Source organism: Octopus sinensis, linkage group LG10 (genome assembly GCF_006345805.1).
Source record: "Octopus sinensis linkage group LG10, ASM634580v1, whole genome shotgun sequence".
Taxonomy (NCBI): domain Eukaryota; kingdom Metazoa; phylum Mollusca; class Cephalopoda; order Octopoda; family Octopodidae; genus Octopus; species Octopus sinensis.
This window is the reverse complement of record NC_043006.1, coordinates 45823298-45840797: the sequence shown is the minus strand read 5'-3', so window position 1 is coordinate 45840797 and position 17500 is coordinate 45823298. Positions and strand designations below refer to the sequence as shown.

General features: G+C 38.3%; 1 protein-coding gene across 8 annotated transcripts in view; it reads right to left on the bottom strand.

The window, feature by feature from the left end:
• The window catches only part of LOC115216354, a 396571-nt gene that overhangs the window by 16852 nt on the left and 362219 nt on the right, over positions 1-17500 (bottom strand). The gene's annotated exons all lie outside the window — the stretch shown is intronic.

Here is a 17500-nt window from a genome sequence, read left to right as displayed (position 1 = left end):
CCCACTGTGTGGCACCTTGGGCAAGTATCTTCTGCTATAGCCTCAAGGTGACTAAAGCCTTGTGAGAGGATTTGGTAGATGGAAACTGAAAGAAGCTTTTTGTGTGTGTCTGTGTCCCCTCCACCACTACTCAAAATCGGTGTTGGTGTGTCTATGTCTCTGTAACTTAGCAGTTTGGCAAAAGGGACCGATAGACTAAGTTCCAGGCTTTAAAAAAATAAGAACTGTGGTTGATTCTTTTGACTAAAAAAATTCTTTATGGTGGTGCTCCAGCATGGCCATAGTCAAAATGACTGAAACAAGTAAAAAATAAAATAAAGAAAAGAAGAGAAGAGGTAAAAACATGAACATAAAGGACAAAAAAGAAAGAAAAAGGAGAGAGAGAGAGAGGGGGAGAATGTGTGTGAAGTGAAAGAAGAAGAGGATGAGAGAAGCATCAAAAAGTGAGGTAAAGAAAGATTTTAGAGATAGATAGAGTATGAGGGAGGCAGACAGATGCATGTATGAGAGGGAGAAGGAGAAAGGAAGGAAGAGATAGATAGATACATATATGTGAGGGGGAGGGAGAGAAAGGAAGAGAGACTGACACATTAATAAGAGAAAAGAACAGGGAGAAAGGGAGAGATAGACAGACACATATGAGAGGGGAGGAAGAGATAGACATTAAGAGAAAAGAAAAAGAGAGACAGACATATGAGAGGGCGAGTAAGAGAATGGGAAAGATAGACAGACACATATGAGAGGGGAAGGAGAGAATGGGAAAGATAGACAGACACATATGAGAGGGGAAGGAGAGAATGGGAAAGACAGACAGACACACATGAGAGGAGGAGGGAGAGATAGACAGACATATGAGAGGGGGAGGGAGAGAACAGGAGAGATAGACAGATGAGAGGCAGAGAGAGAGAGAGAGAATGGGAGAGATGGACAGACACATTATTAAGAGAAAACAACAAGAAGAAAGAGAGAGATAGACAGACACAAATATAAGAGGGCATGAGGGGAAGAAAAAAAAGAAACAGGTCTGGTGGCAGAGAATTTTAATTTATTTTGTGTCTAATTTCCATTGTGTTCTGTCATTAAAAGAACATGAACAGTGAAAAAAAAAATGGAGAGGTTTCTTGTTAAGGTAAAATCTAGACAACTTAACTTGATGGAGAGTGCGGGGGGGGGGGGAGGGTCTTCACAAATAACTTGAAGCAACAAAAGATTTCTTATTCTCTAAAATCCTCTCTACACTTTAATCTTAGTCTTTTTTTTTTACATTTTTTCTTGGCTTTTACTATATTTTTTTTTATTCCATTTTTTTCCCTTGTTTTGTTTGTTTGTTTGTACTTTTCCTCTCTTTTTTTTCTTTCTTTCTTTCTAATTCTTACTCTTAATAAAACATATCTTCGTCACATGAGGTGTGCACAGCTCAGCAGCCACAGGCAAAGTTGACATACAAAAACACCCACCTCTACCCCCTTTCTCATCATCATCATCATCAACATCATCATTATTATCATCCCTGTACCCTTGTCTGCTATTTAAACTTTTGCAACAGCAGATCCTTTATCTGGTGTTTTGGATGATGACATTTGAAATAAAACAAATTAATAAACAAATAAATTTCTTAAAATAACTGGATTTCTTTACAAAACGATGCCAAGTTCTCAGTTTTATGTTACAAAAACAAGGAGGGAATGCGATTCAGTGTATTTAATATGGCTTTCTTAGAAAAATCAAAAATGCAGGTGTCTCGCTTAGTTTGAATTATATTTAACCCTTTTGATGTTGACCTGCCTGGGACTGTACATGCTTCTATGATACAAATGTCTTGCTTAACCCTTTAATATTTAACCCAGCCATGTCTAAAATGTGCAGGATTGAAATTTGGTGGTAGAGGAGTGTGCAAACCAAGGTCCAAAGTATTTTTGTTTTTTTTACAAACAAGGTTGATTTTTTTTTTCAATCTTCATATCAAAACAAGCACAATTATAAATAATAATAATAATAATGATAATAATAATAATAATAATAATAATAATAATAATAATAATAATAATAATAAAATGCCCTGATGCAGTACCAGGCAGTAGTTCTCATGGCTCCTGATCTTAACTGATTGGAAGTGTTGTCATGTACATTGTTTTGTCTTGGTATAAAAGATGGGCTACAGCAAATATTCTGCTCAATACCACAGATTTGCTTGTTATTTGTTTGACCTTAAGAAGTTGACCATTTCCCTTAGTGGCTGACGATATGTGCATCTCTGATCACGAGCAGAAGTTGTGGGGGAGCATCATAGCCATGTGTTGAGAGGGATTCTTAGAGGTTTGGATAATTCACCTCTGGAAACATGGGTGGTTTGTTCAACATCCTTAAACAACCCTTATTCAGGGACCTTTTGAGTTGGATGGACTACTCAACCCGAAGAAAATTCTAACTGGGCCCCACCTGCAAGGTCATGTGCTGTTTATCTTCATATGAGATTACCATGTCACACACACATGATTGTGATGCATGTACCTGGTGTACCCTTATCAGACGGGTAGTCATGATGGGTATACTGGGCTTCGTATATTTTACTCCAGTGTCACTTTGATGGCATGCACTGTTCTCTCACTCACTCAATCATAATAATAATAATATCTTTTCTACTCTAGGCACAAAGCCCGAAATTTTTGGGCAGCGGGGGCCAGTCGATTAGATCGGCCACAGTACACAACTGGTACTTAATTTATTGACCCCTGAAAGGATGAAAGACAAAGTCAACCTCAGCAGAATTTGAACTCAGAATGTAGCATTTCACCCGGCATGCTAACGGTTCTGCCAGCTTGCCACCTTTAATAATAATAATAATGATAATAATTTGGAATAGAGTGTCCAATAGAACTGTGACAAAAGGTTTGTCATGTTGGCATGGCCAGAATAATCAAGAAAGTATTAGATAGTGGAAGGTTGTGATTGTCCCAACCTTCCACTACTTGTCAACCAGTGTTGGTTTATTTACATCCCTATAAATTAGCAATTCAGCAAAACTGACCAACAGAAAAAGTACAAGACTTTAAAAAAAACAGAGGAAGTCCTGGGGTCAATTTATTCAACAAAACCCTCCAATGCAGTGATACAGCATGGCCACAGTTCAATGACTGAAATAATTAAAAAAGATTGTTTTTTTCTTTTCTTTTACTTGTTTCAGTCATTTGACTGTGGCCATATTGGAGCACCACCTTGGGGGGTTTTAATTAATAAATTAACCCCAGGATTTATTTCTTAAGCCTAGTATTTATTCTATCAGTCTCTTTTGCCAAACCACTAAGTTATGGCAATGTAAACACACCAACACTAGTTATCAAGTGGTGATGGGGGACAAACACAAACACATAATTGATAGGCTTCTTTCAGTTTCCATCTACCAAATCCACTCAGAAAGCTTTGGTCAGCTTGAGGCTATAGTAGAAGACACTTGTCCAAGGTGCTGCAATGGGATTGAACCCAGAACCATGTTTCTGAAGCAAGCTTCATACCACACACCCATGCCTATATATAAATAAATTTATATCAGTCCCATGTGTTGAAATTTCAGTACTGTCCCAACACACCAGTGGTTCTCCAACTCCCCCATCTCTCTCAGGTACAAGGATACAATATTTATTTCTTTACTACCCACAGGGGGCAAAACACAGAGGGGACAAACAAGGACAGACAAAAGGACTAAATTGATTACTTCAACACCATATGTATATATATATATATTGGCTGTGTGTTAAGTAGCTTGCTTACCAACCACCTGGTTCTGGGTTCAGTCCCACTGTATGGCACCTTGGGCAAGCGTCTTCTGCTATAGCCTCGGGCCAACCAAAGATATGTGAGTGGATTTGGTAGACGGAAACTGAAAGAAGCTTGTCATACATACATATATATGTATGTATATATATATATATATGTATGTATTTGTGCGTCTGTGTTTGTTCCCCCCTCACACTCGCTTGACAACCGATACTGGTGTGTTTACATCTCTGCAACTTGGCAGTTCAGCAAAAGACACTGATAGTATAAGTACTGGGCTTACAAAGAATAAGTTCTGGGGTCATTTTGTTTGACTAAAGGCGGTGCTCCAGCATGGCCGCAGTCAAATGACTGAAATGAATAAAAGAGTGCAAAAAAAAAAAAGAATATATTAGTTAATGCAGTCCTACATACTCCAGTGCCTGTAAAATGATGGGATGGTCATGGTTAGATTACCTTCAGTCATAAATAAATAAGGTCTCATTTAGGGTTGGCTTACTCTTTTACTCTTCTCTTTGTTTCAGTCATTAGACTGTGGCCATGATGGAGCACCTCCTTTAGTCGAATAAAATCGACCGCAGGACTTATTCTTTGTAAGCCTAGTACTTATTCTATTAGTCTCTTTTGCCGAACTGCTAGGTTACGGGGACGTAAACACACCAGCATCGGTTGTCAAGTGATGTTGGGGGAACAAACACAGACACACACACACACACACACACATATATATATATATATACCGGAGTAAACACATGTGAAACAAGGTGGAAAAAAGAGTACTCAAATACCAGACGCAGAGTAATATGCTTTATTTAAAAGCAGCAGAAATTTAACAAAACTGTCCGACATATGGGAACGTGAAACTCAGAGTAACAGCTTTTGTTAAATTTCTGCTGCTTTTAAAAATATATATACACAACAGGCTTCTTTCAGTTTCTGTCTACCAAATCCACTCACAAGACTTTGGTCAGTCCAAGGCTATAGTAGAAGACACTTGCCCAAGGTGCCACACGGTGGGGCTGAACCAGAATTATGTGGTTGGTAAGCAAGCTACTTACCACATACCCACTCCTGCGCCTATACAATATTGTTAAAAATAACAATCATCACCACTATCACACAGGTATAAACCAAGACACACCACTAGAAGCAGTGGCCGAAGACTATATAACAGCACCTTCACCCCCTGTTTCTCTGTTTTTCTCTGTTCCTCTCTCTCTCTCTCTCTCTCTCTACCAGGTTTCCTTTTTATCCAGCTATTCCAGGCTAACAAAGATAGCTACAAGTTGTTGTTTGGTGCTGGGTGCAGGCTGCTGGCAGAGGTGAGTCACCAACAGATACTCTCCTAACTGCTGCTGCTGGTGGTGGTGGTGGTGACTGAATGGATGGATAACTAGTGCAGGCTGACAGAGGAGGAGGAGGAAGAGGAGGATATAAGTGGGGAGAGGGGGGGAGAGAGGGAGGGAAGGAGGCAGGCAGGTAAACAGACAAAGCAGGCAGCAGAGTGAGAGAGAGAGAGAGAGAGAGAGATTATAGAAGGGAAGGGGTAGTGAAGAAAGAGAGTGAGTTGAGGGCAAGGATAATCAAAGTAGAAGACATGTGGAGCCAAGCTAAGGGACTGAGTGTATGGAGGCAGAAGTGGGATGGGGGGGGGGAATGCAGGTGAAAAGGCTAATCACCCCTACAACACACACACACACACACACACACACACATATATATATATATATACCGGAGTAAACACATGTGAAACAAGGTGGAAAAAAGAGTACTCAAATACCAGACGCAGAGTAATATGCTTTATTTAAAAGCAGCAGAAATTTAACAAAACTGTCCGACATATGGGAACGTGAAACTCAGAGTAACAGCTTTTGTTAAATTTCTGCTGCTTTTAAAAATATATATACACAACAGGCTTCTTTCAGTTTCTGTCTACCAAATCCACTCACAAGACTTTGGTCAGTCCAAGGCTATAGTAGAAGACACTTGCCCAAGGTGCCACACGGTGGGGCTGAACCCAGAATTATGTGGTTGGTAAGCAAGCTACTTACCACATACCCACTCCTGCGCCTATACAATATTGTTAAAAATAACAATCATCACCACTATCACACAGGTATAAACCAAGACACACCACTAGAAGCAGTGGCCGAAGACTATATAACAGCACCTTCACCCCCTGTTTCTCTGTTTTTCTCTGTTCCTCTCTCTCTCTCTCTCTCTACCAGGTTTCCTTTTTATCCAGCTATTCCAGGCTAACAAAGATAGCTACAAGTTGTTGTTTGGTGCTGGGTGCAGGCTGCTGGCAGAGGTGAGTCACCAACAGATACTCTCCTAACTGCTGCTGCTGGTGGTGGTGGTGGTGGTGACTGAATGGATGGATAACTAGTGCAGGCTGACAGAGGAGGAGGAGGAAGAGGAGGATATAAGTGGAGAGAGGGGGGGAGAGAGGGAGGGAAGGAGGCAGGCAGGTAAACAGACAAAGCAGGCAGCAGAGTGAGAGAGAGAGAGAGAGAGAGAGATTATAGAAGGGAAGGGGTAGTGAAGAAAGAGAGTGAGTTGAGGGCAAGGATAATCAAAGTAGAAGACATGTGGAGCCAAGCTAAGGGACTGAGTGTATGGAGGCAGAAGTGGGATGGGGGGGGGGAATGCAGGTGAAAAGGCTAATCACCCCTACAACACACACACACACACACACATAAACACAGGCACACACAAAGACCAAATATTATCCACTTAGTGACTGGGGAATATTATTAAAGACACAGATGATTACAGAGACTTTCTTCCCTTTCACTCCTCCTCCTCCTCCTTCCTATCATCTCCCACCACCACCACCACACACACAGCCTGTCCAATCCCAAACAACATGGAATAATAACAAGACAATGCCAGGTAGCTTTCATTAGTCAGCTTCAAAAGCAACATCCACACACCTAAATGAATACCTGTATTTTCCCCAAAATTTAAGCTAGCTACTGAGCTCTCTCAATCAGGGCCCACATGACCCTTGGTAGGGTCCATCTAAGATTTTGTTGTTGAAATTTATGTGCAATAAAATATCTATATTTCTAAAATACACAAAATGTTTTAAACAATTCTTTATATCTATTATATAAAATCCGTTCTGTCTGTCTGTGTATGTGTATTTTCTAGGATCTCGGGCATCCTCCATCTGATTGCGCTCAAAATTTGATATGTAGATACCAACGGTATCAGGGAATGTATAAGTCTTGAAAAAATTACCAAAGTCGATTCCAGGTGAGAATGCGATCGATAAAGCCGTTTTTGTCCTGCTTTTCTTCCGTCAACCTGCACCTTCCATTTTCTGTTTTTTTTGTACTGCTTAGAAGCATGTTTCTTTCCTGCCAAGCTTACTGTTTAAACCATGTTTGTGTTCTCCCAGTCAACAGCCTTATCATTACTGGTACTTTAAACTCTTCAGTTGCATATTTGTGTGAATAAAATCGTTTTTCTTTGAAATAAAAAAAAAAGTCTATCTTTATTTCTTCTTTTGCTGGTGTCTCAAATTTAGGTTAAATCAGTGTTTCTCAAAGGGGTGTCCTATGGGACAGTTGGACAAGTTGTTTTGAGAAAATTTGGTTTAAATGTTTGACAACTCAGCACCGTCCATTGCTCGTTTAATTATTTAATTATAAAATTATAATGGGACTTTTTAAAACATTGAATGGCCATGGAAGAAGGTCTGAGGGGAAAAATAGGAATGAAAGAGCTCCATCAGCAAAAAAGTGGTTGAGAACCACTGGGCTAATTGATATTACTGTGGTGTCCCTCACTTTTGATTTTTTATTTATTTAAAATGACTTCAGGGAGTTTTCACTTCCTGACTGCAATGATAATTTCATTTATAATTTCATTTACTTAAAGTTTTAAAACTTACATTATGTATGTAAAATTATATAGACGCAAGAGTGGCTGTGTGGTAAGTAGCTTGCTTACCAACCACATGGTTCCGGATTCATTCCCACTGCGTGGCACCTTGGGCAAGTGTCTTCTACTATAGCCTTGTGAGTGGATTTGGTAGACGGAGACTGAAAGAAGCCCATCGTATATATATGTATGTGTGTGTATATGTTTGTGTGTCCGTGTTTGTCCCCCTGCCAACATCCCTTGACAACTGATGGTTGTGTGTTTACATTCCCGTAATTTAGTGGTTTGGCAAAAGAGACCAATAGAATAACTATTAGGCTTACAAAGAATAAGTCCAAGGGTCGATTTGCTCGACTAAAGGCAGTGCTCCAGCATGGCCGCAGTCAAATGACTGGAACAAGTAAAAGAGTGAAGAGTATATGTATGTATGTATAAATGTGTATACATGCACACACACACACAGAGGCACATGAAGCACAAATGTGACCATGTGGTTAAAGAAGTTTGCTTCCACCCACATTGTTTCATGTTCAGTTCCACTACATGGTACCTTGGGCGAATATATTTTCTACCACAGCTCTGGCCCAACCAAAACCTTGTGAATCGAAGCTGGTAGACGGAAACAGAGAGAGAGAGAGGGGGAGAGACTGTGTGTGTGTGTGTGTGTGTGTGTGTGTGTGTGTGTGTGTGTGTGTGTGTGTGTGTATGCATGCATGCATGCTTGTTTGGGCTTCCTAGTCTTGATATCACGTAATAGCTGTTAAATGACTGCCATACAAGCAGTGTCATTTGTTTACAACATTCCGTGAAAACAATATCCTAGCTAGGAAGAAATATTATTACCTCTCTTGGGAAATCAGGTGAGGTCGGGTAACAGGTAGGGCATCCAGTCATTGAAAATTTGTCTCAATAAACTTTGACCCAAGCAAGTAAGGGAAAGTGGACATTAAAATGATGATAATGATATACAACACACATTTTACGTAGGTGTGTATGCACAAGGAAGAGCCAAACAGTAAGTCTTCAGAGAAGCTCCTCTCATGCAAGTGTTTGGCCCTTAACAAGTTAAGGGAGCCAGGCTGCGTACAGTTCATGATTCTTGGGTACCCTTCTGCTACCAAATTCTGTGCTACTATCAGCATTGTAACACTACCAGATGGTTAAAATGCCCCAGAACTAAAGTACGTTGGGTGTTGTAACCAGTTCAGTCTAAGACTCCATTTAACTATAGGGTAAATTATGCATTTTGAAATTCACTTCCATTTCTCCTTTGGCTATAAAAGGGGCCCGATTAGTGTTCATAGTTTGGATGACTTTCAAGAGCAAGAATTGATTTACAATGAGCCCCACAAGGTGGAATGGCTACTGTATTGAGTGCCGCTGGCCATTCTCCATAGCAACACCATTGCACCCATTACCATGAGGCATGGCTGAGAACATCATTTGCTCTGGGGTATGTGGCTCATTACCCCCTCCCCCTCCATCTTCTGCTGCTTTAGACCCCTCTTTTTTCTTTCCTTTCTTATCCATCTCTTTTCCTCCAACACGTTTCTTTATATTTGAATAAAATATATAAAGACAAAAAAAAAAGAAATTCAACTCCACCTTCGAAGATATTGAAATCGTACAAAGATTAATCATCACAAATGCCAAAGTCAGTTACCAAGCATACGATACCAAGTTACATAAGCTGGTCGCCACCCACATATCATCACGACATCAAAATCAGTCATTCCATTCACTAGTCAATACATATGTTAACAAGTCACCGGAGTCAGTTACTAGATAAATAAATAGGTGATAGTTAGTCACTAATGTCAATGACCAAGAACAGTCATTCCATTCACTAGTCAATACATATGTTAACAAGTCACCGGAGTCAGTTACTAGATAAATAAATAGGTGATAGTTAGTCACTAATGTCAATGACCAAGAACACTCGAGGTGAAAATGTGGACAACCCAATACAGACATAGATAAAAACTATGGTAGAGGCGTTTGTCAATTTTCTCTTGATAAAGGGAGCTGGTATTATAGTAATATCTCTATGTGCCTATTTACTGGTTGCATACCCAAGACTTTTTGCACATTCTATCTGCAAATTATGAACATTATGATCTCCTAATATAATAATGAGCATAGTGTTTTTATATATTTGTATATATAAATATATATTTGCCCAGAATCACGCTGGACGTGGAGGAGGTGAGGAAATAGTAGTATAAAATGAAGTGTTTTACTCAAGAAGAACACACTGCCCAATCCAAGAATCAAAACTATGAGCTTACAATCATGGGTGCAACACCCTAACCACCAGGGCATGTGTTTTCACAGTGTAGCTCAGTGGTTGTATACTAGGGTCCATATGACCCTTAGAGGCAGGGCTGTGGAGTCGAAACAAAAAAACTTTGACTCCGACTCTGACTCCTCTTTATGTAATTAAGAGATTGTGGTCTACATATCTCATAAAACATATATACATGCTTCTACTCTGAGTAGGCCTATATGTTATAACTGATTTATATTAAAGAATTAAGATATTGTGAGTCGGAATTGTTTCCGACTCCGACTCCATGGCTCTGACTCCACAACCCTGCTTGGAGGTCCAAATAAGATTTTGCTGTTAAAGTTTATCTGCAATAAATAGTTTATACTTCTACAGTACACAAAATATCTTAATTTTTTTAAAAAACAATCCTTAACAATATTTTATTATAAAAATATAATTTTTAAAACCATTGAATGGCCATGAGGGTCCATCCAAGTAAAAGAGGAATCAAAGGGGCCCATAGGTGGAAAAAATTGGTTTGAGAATCACTTGTGTAGAGCTTAAAATATATGTTTTGTTTTTGGATTTGGTTTGCAAGATTCTTTATGTGAATTTGTGTATTGAAAAGGTTGCAAGACGCAATGAAAATTTTAGGAAAATAAAAATAAGAAACAAGTGGTAATTTTACCAGTGAGTGTGTTAAATTATAAGGCACAAAAAGAAAATAACTCTCCCCAGACACATCAGAATTAAAACATGTGGTAAAACAGGATATGAGAAATGGATAAGGAAATGCATCCCATTGTTGAAATCAATACAAAGCCAACTCAAAGAAAACACAGAACGATATGAAGAGACAAAACGGAATTCTAAAAGTAGCAAGTGGAGAATCGTATAAAGTTATCCAACAGGTCAAACATGTAAGAAGAGTTTTGTTTTTGGGGTTTGTTTTTTTTTTTTTTTTTTTTTGGCAAATGGATAATGCTTATGCCTTGGCTGGTTTGATTAGCTGATGGGTGTGTTGGAAATGGAAAAGATAATCATGATGAGTATAAATTAATGTACTTGTTAAAGGATTGTCTATGGCATGGCCGTGTGGTAAAAACTACAATAATCATCAGTCTGATGTCATCGCAGGTGTTTATGTAACAGGATTTAGTTTATTTCAGCAATGATGAAAGAACAGAGAATAGTTTTGTCGCTATGGGTGATACACTTGGGGAGAAAATAACAGATGAATGTCTTTTCATGTGAATACCTTACATTTAGTAATAGCATGAAGATCAAAAATTGCACTTTAGGAAAAAAATAACCACAGATCTAATATTAACCCTAACTGGGAAAAAAAATAACCACAGATCTAAGATTAACCCTAACTGGGAAAAAAATAACCACAGATCTAAGATTAACCCTAACTGGGAAAAAAATAACCACAGATCTAAGATTAACCCTAACTGGGAAAAAAATAACCACAGATCTAATATTAACCCTAACTGGGAAAAAATAACCACAGATCTAAGATTAACCCTAACTGGGAAAAAAAATAACCACAGATCTAATATTAACCCTAACTGGGGAAAAAAATAACCACAGATCTAATATTAACCCTAACTGGGAAAAAAAATACCACAGATCTAAGATTAACCCTAACTGGGAAAAAAATAACCACAGATCTAAGATTAACCCTAACTGGGAAAAAAATAACCACAGATCTAAGATTAACCCTAACTGGGAAAAAAATAACCACAGATCTAATATTAACCCTAACTGGGAAAAAAAATACCACAGATCTAAGATTAACCCTAACTGGGAAAAAAATAACCACAGATCTAATATTAACCCTAACTGGGAAAAAAAATAACCACAGATCTAATATTAACCCTAACTGGGAAAAAAATAACCACAGATCTAATATTAACCCTAACTGGGAAAAAAATAACCACAGATCTAATATTAACCCTAACCCTTTACCTGCATAATTAAATCTCATGGTCATTTCCATAATGATGTTAATTATCCACCAAAAACATAAAAATTGATATTTTCTGATCTTGCAATATTTTTTTCACCATCTCCTGTAGGTATGGTTCTTATGACCACAACTAAAAGTATTTAATTACTGTAAAAATCCATGTAACTTGCGCACCTGTGTAATTTACACAGGTGATTTTCAGGTTAAAATTTGTTAAAAAAAAGCCTACTCATGTGAAATACCCAGCCAAAAGTTTCCAGAATTGCCGATGTGACCAGGGAAAAGGTTTCCAGTATCGTTGAATTTAGCATAATTTCATTTAGTTATGATTAGATTTTATTAAATTTTCATTAAATAAAAATAATTTCTGTTTAACAGGTATCATAGTAAAAGCTATTAAATTACAAAGTGTTTGTGTTGTTTATAATAATATGGCCTGGACCATGATTACCAGCATAAAGTAGTTAACCATTTAATGGTTTCAGAAAAAAAAAAAAGTAAGCATTATACCATCCAATATAATTAAAAGTCAACTTCATTATATTTAAGTCCTTAATTTTTCTGTAAAAACCTATTCTGACATTAAATGAGTCAACTTCCGGTACAAATGTTTACATTTTTACGTCTCTTTTCAACAAAAAAATTTCTAAAAAAATTCTGGAAACGATCTACTCATGTAATTTATGCACCCCTAAAGTTTATTTTTAATTTTGCAAAAAAAGAATGCGCAAAGTACATGGGTTTTTACGGTTACCTTTGCTCCGTAAAAAAAAATAATTGATGAAACAATTAAAACAAAAAAAATCTGAAAAATTGTTCTTTGTGAAAACTGTCACTGGGGTTGTCTTTGTTTCTCGCAGCTAAAGAGAGATTTTATTTTGAAAACTGTTGGGTAAAACTGCTTTCCACCACATGGTTCCGGGTTCAGTCATACTGCGTGGCACCTTGGGCAAGTGTCTACTATAGCCTCGGGCCGACCAAAGCCTTGTGAGTGGATTTGGTAGACGGAAACTGAAAGAAGCCCGTCGTATATATATATATGTACGTGCGTGTATATGTTTGTGTGTCTGTGTTTGTCCCCCTAACATCGCTTGACAACCGATGGTTGTGTGTTTACGTCCACGTAACACAGTGCTCCAGCATGGCCACAGCCAAATGACTGAAACAAGTAAAAGGGTAAAAAGGGTAAAGGGTGATATATCTGCTTTCCACAATCAAAAGGTTAAAATTATATTCAAGAAAATAATAAATAAATAAACATTGGCAATTCTAAGTACTGATACTAAAGTCTAACAAGTGCAAATGAAGACACGTGTACACACACACACACACACACACACACACATTAAACTGAAGACTGGAATTTATGGTGGTACATTTATAATGTAATGCTGCAAATTTTATGCTCCAGCTTGATGCATTACACTGTATCTCATTTATTAGTCCTGCAATTTCAATTTGTAAACACACCAGCACTGGTTGTCAAGCGGTCTCTCTCTCTCTCACACACACACACACACACACACACACACACACATGATGAGCTTCTTTCAGTTTCCATCTACCAAATCCATTCACAAGGCTTTGGTAATAGAAGACACTTGCCCAAAGTGCCACACAGTGGGACTGAACCTGGAACCATGTTGTTAGGACACAACTTTCTTACCACACTGCCATACTTGCGCCAATATAATCCCTTGACTACTATAGCCTCGGATCGACCAAAGCCTTGTGAGTGGATTTGGTAGACGGAAACTGAAAGAAGCCGTCGTATATATATGTATATGTTTGTGTCTGTGTTTGTCCCCCTAACATCGCTTGACAACCGATGGTTGTGTGTTTACGTCCACGTAACACAGTGCTCCAGCATGGCCACAGCCAAATGACTGAAACAAGTAAAAGGGTAAAAAGGGTAAAGGGTGATATATCTGCTTTCCACAATCAAAAGGTTAAAATTATATTCAAGAAAATAATAAATAAATAAACATTGGCAATTCTAAGTACTGATACTAAAGTCTAACAAGTGCAAATGAAGACACGTGTACACACACACACACACACACACACACACACACATTAAACTGAAGACTGGAATTTATGGTGGTACATTTATAATGTAATGCTGCAAATTTTATGCTCCAGCTTGATGCATTACACTGTATCTCATTTATTAGTCCTGCAATTTCAATTTGTAAACACACCAGCACTGGTTGTCAAGCGGTCTCTCTCTCTCTCACACACACACACAACACACACACACACACACACACACATTAAACTGAAGACTGGAATTTATGGTGGTACATTTATAATGTAATGCTGCAAATTTTATGCTCCAGCTTGATGCATTACACTGTATCTCATTTATTAGTCCTGCAATTTCAATTTGTAAACACACCAGCACTGGTTGTCAAGCGGTCTCTCTCTCTCTCACACACACACACACACACACATGATGAGCTTCTTTCAGTTTCCATCTACCAAATCCATTCACAAGGCTTTGGTAATAGAAGACACTTGCCCAAAGTGCCACACAGTGGGACTGAACCTGGAACCATGTTGTTAGGACACAACTTTCTTACCACACTGCCATACTTGCGCCAATATAATCCCTTGACTACTATAGCCTCGGATCGACCAAAGCCTTGTGAGTGGATTTGGTAGACGGAAACTGAAAGAAGCCCGTCGTATATATATGTATATGTTTGTGTCTGTGTTTGTCCCCGTAACTTAGCAGTTCAGCAAGAGAGACCAATAGAATAAGTACTAGGCTTACAAAGAATAAGTCCTGGGGGGTCAATTTGCTCGACTAAAGGCGGTGCTCCAGCATGGCCGCAGTCAAATGACTGAAACAAATAAAAGAATATATTGAGTACTTCCTTGAATAATAATCTTTACCAACTCCATAACCATGAGTGTTGTGTTGCATTGCATTGTGGCCTACATGTGTGCACAAGTGTCTAGGAGACAACATAAGAATGGTTAGTGACCGTTTAGCAGTTCTACAGGAAGCAATCTCTCTTATGGATAAAACACACTCACTCATTCTACTTGTCTCTGTTATCGATGACAAATTTTTTATTCAATCATAGGGTAACATAGAATTATATAATCCTGTAAGACCTTCTTTGTAAAGACTGTAGGGTGTGGCTTGGGTACTGAAGTCACTCCATGGGTACTATTTTTAGCAGCATGAGTAACTATATAGACATTCCTTCATTGGCTTGTTTTTGTATCCAGTTGTCAGGCTGTGACAAGATAAGATTACAGGTGCAGGTATGGCTGCGTGGCTAAGAACTTCACTTTCCAACCATGTGGTCTCAGGTCCAGTCTCACTGTACACCACCTTGTGCAAGTGTCTTCTACTACAGCCCCAGGCTGACCGAGGTCTTGTGAGTGAATTTGGTAGGCAGAAACTATGTGTAGGCCCATGCCATGTGCACGTGCATCTGTGTGAACTCTGAGTCAGCTAAAATATGTTTGTGCCATATTTTAACTTCTCAAGGCAATTTCACTGCAGTTACCATGGAGAAAAAAACCCCAAAAAAACCCACCCATGTTTGCCCAGTGTTTACCTTGAGCAGAAGGGTGGAACACTGGGCTGACAATGGTGTTTTTACACCTTTTACCATAACAGAGAAATTTTTTCTCCTTGGTAACTGCTGTGTGTTTACCTTTAGAGGTTTAAACGTGTCACAAACACATTTTAGCAAACCTAAAATTTCTTTATTCCTAATCACTGCTTTGTGCTGATACTATTATACATACATGAATATCTATACACACACACATATATGTATATACACACACACACATATACATGCACAAACACATGCATATACATGCACACATACACACACACAAACACATGCATATACATGCACACATACACACATACATATATACATGCACATACACATATACGCACACATATATTCATGCACACACATATATACACTATATGTATATATATATATATATATATATATACACGCAAACATACATTATATATATGTAAATTGATTGATTGATTGATCAATTGATCAATAATAGATCAACCAATAGATTGATAGATATAGATATATACATATATATATATATATATATAATATATATATATATATATATATATATATATTATATGTAAATATTAATGAGTTCGTATGTGTGTATCTGTGCTTTTGTGTTTTTCTTCCTCTCTCCACACTGCTTGACGACCAGTGTTGGTTTGTATACATCCCGTAACTTAGCAATTCTGAAAAAAAAGAGACTGACAGAAAAAGTACCAGACTTCAGAAGAAGGTATAAAACAAAAAAAAAAATTAAAAATTAAAAAAAAAAACTCCCCAAATACTAGGGTCAATTTGTTCGACTAAACCCTTCATGGCAGTGTGCCCCAGAATGGCCACATTCCAATGACTGAAGCGAAGCTCATAAGAGATAAAAGAAAAAAATACAATAGAGAGAGAACTTTCTGTTTTTCCATTCCAAACCCCTCCCCCCTCTCTCTCTCTCCCTCTTTATCTATCTGCCTATATTTATCTCTATCAATTTGCTGTATACATTATTTAATGAGCTAAAAATATAGTGACAGCTGCATAACCATATTCTCAGCTTCCCTTGGTTTCAGCCGATTGGTGTTGCTGCTTGACAATACAAGAAATCTGTTTGTTGTCTAGGAACATCTCTCTCTAGCGCTGTACTGTGTAACTCTTATCCTTTTAAACTGTCTCTGGACGGCGGCGGCGGCGGTGGTGTTGGTGTCGGTGTCAGGGAATGGGGTAAGTGAAAAAGAAGAAGAAAGAGATGAAGAAGGGAGGTGAGGTATGAGGCAAGGACAGAAGGAAGAAGGCGGAGTTGTTATGATTTAATAATTTGACTAATTAAAACCTTCCACACCAGCAAACAAACACATGCACCACACACACACACACACACGCGCGCGGTGCAGTATGTTGTTGTTCAAAATATTACTTATGCTAACACCCAACTACCTACATGTACACACTTGTTGAAGAGAGAGAGAGAGAGAGAGAGGGAGGAGGAGAAGATGAAGAGCTGAGATTGGAGAAAAGAAGGACAAAGAGCTTAAAGAAGAGAAAAAAAAGAACTGAAGGTGTAGGATATAACTTTAATAACAAACTAAACAACAACCAGGTAAAAGAGATACAAGAAAGAAAAAAAAAACCCCAAAAAAGCTCATTCAATGACATACCAAAGGCAGTGGGAGGAGGCAGAGAGTAAGGTATGGTAATGTAGGAAGATGATGATGATGATGAAGCTGATGATGATGATGATGATGATGATGATGAAGCTGATGATGATGATGAAGCTGATGATGATGATGATGATGATGATGATGAAGCTGATGATGATGATGGTGATGATGAAGCTGATGATGATGATGATGATGATGATGATGAAGCTGATGATGATGATGATGATGATGATGATGATGGCTATAGCAACAGTATGGTTGCTTGCTTCATTGCCGTTTGTTATTTCGGACTATAATATTTTTAAATGAACCAAGCTTAATTCGCCATCTCAGATCTTCCAAATGTTCAAAGATTATGGAAATAACTGAGGTAGCC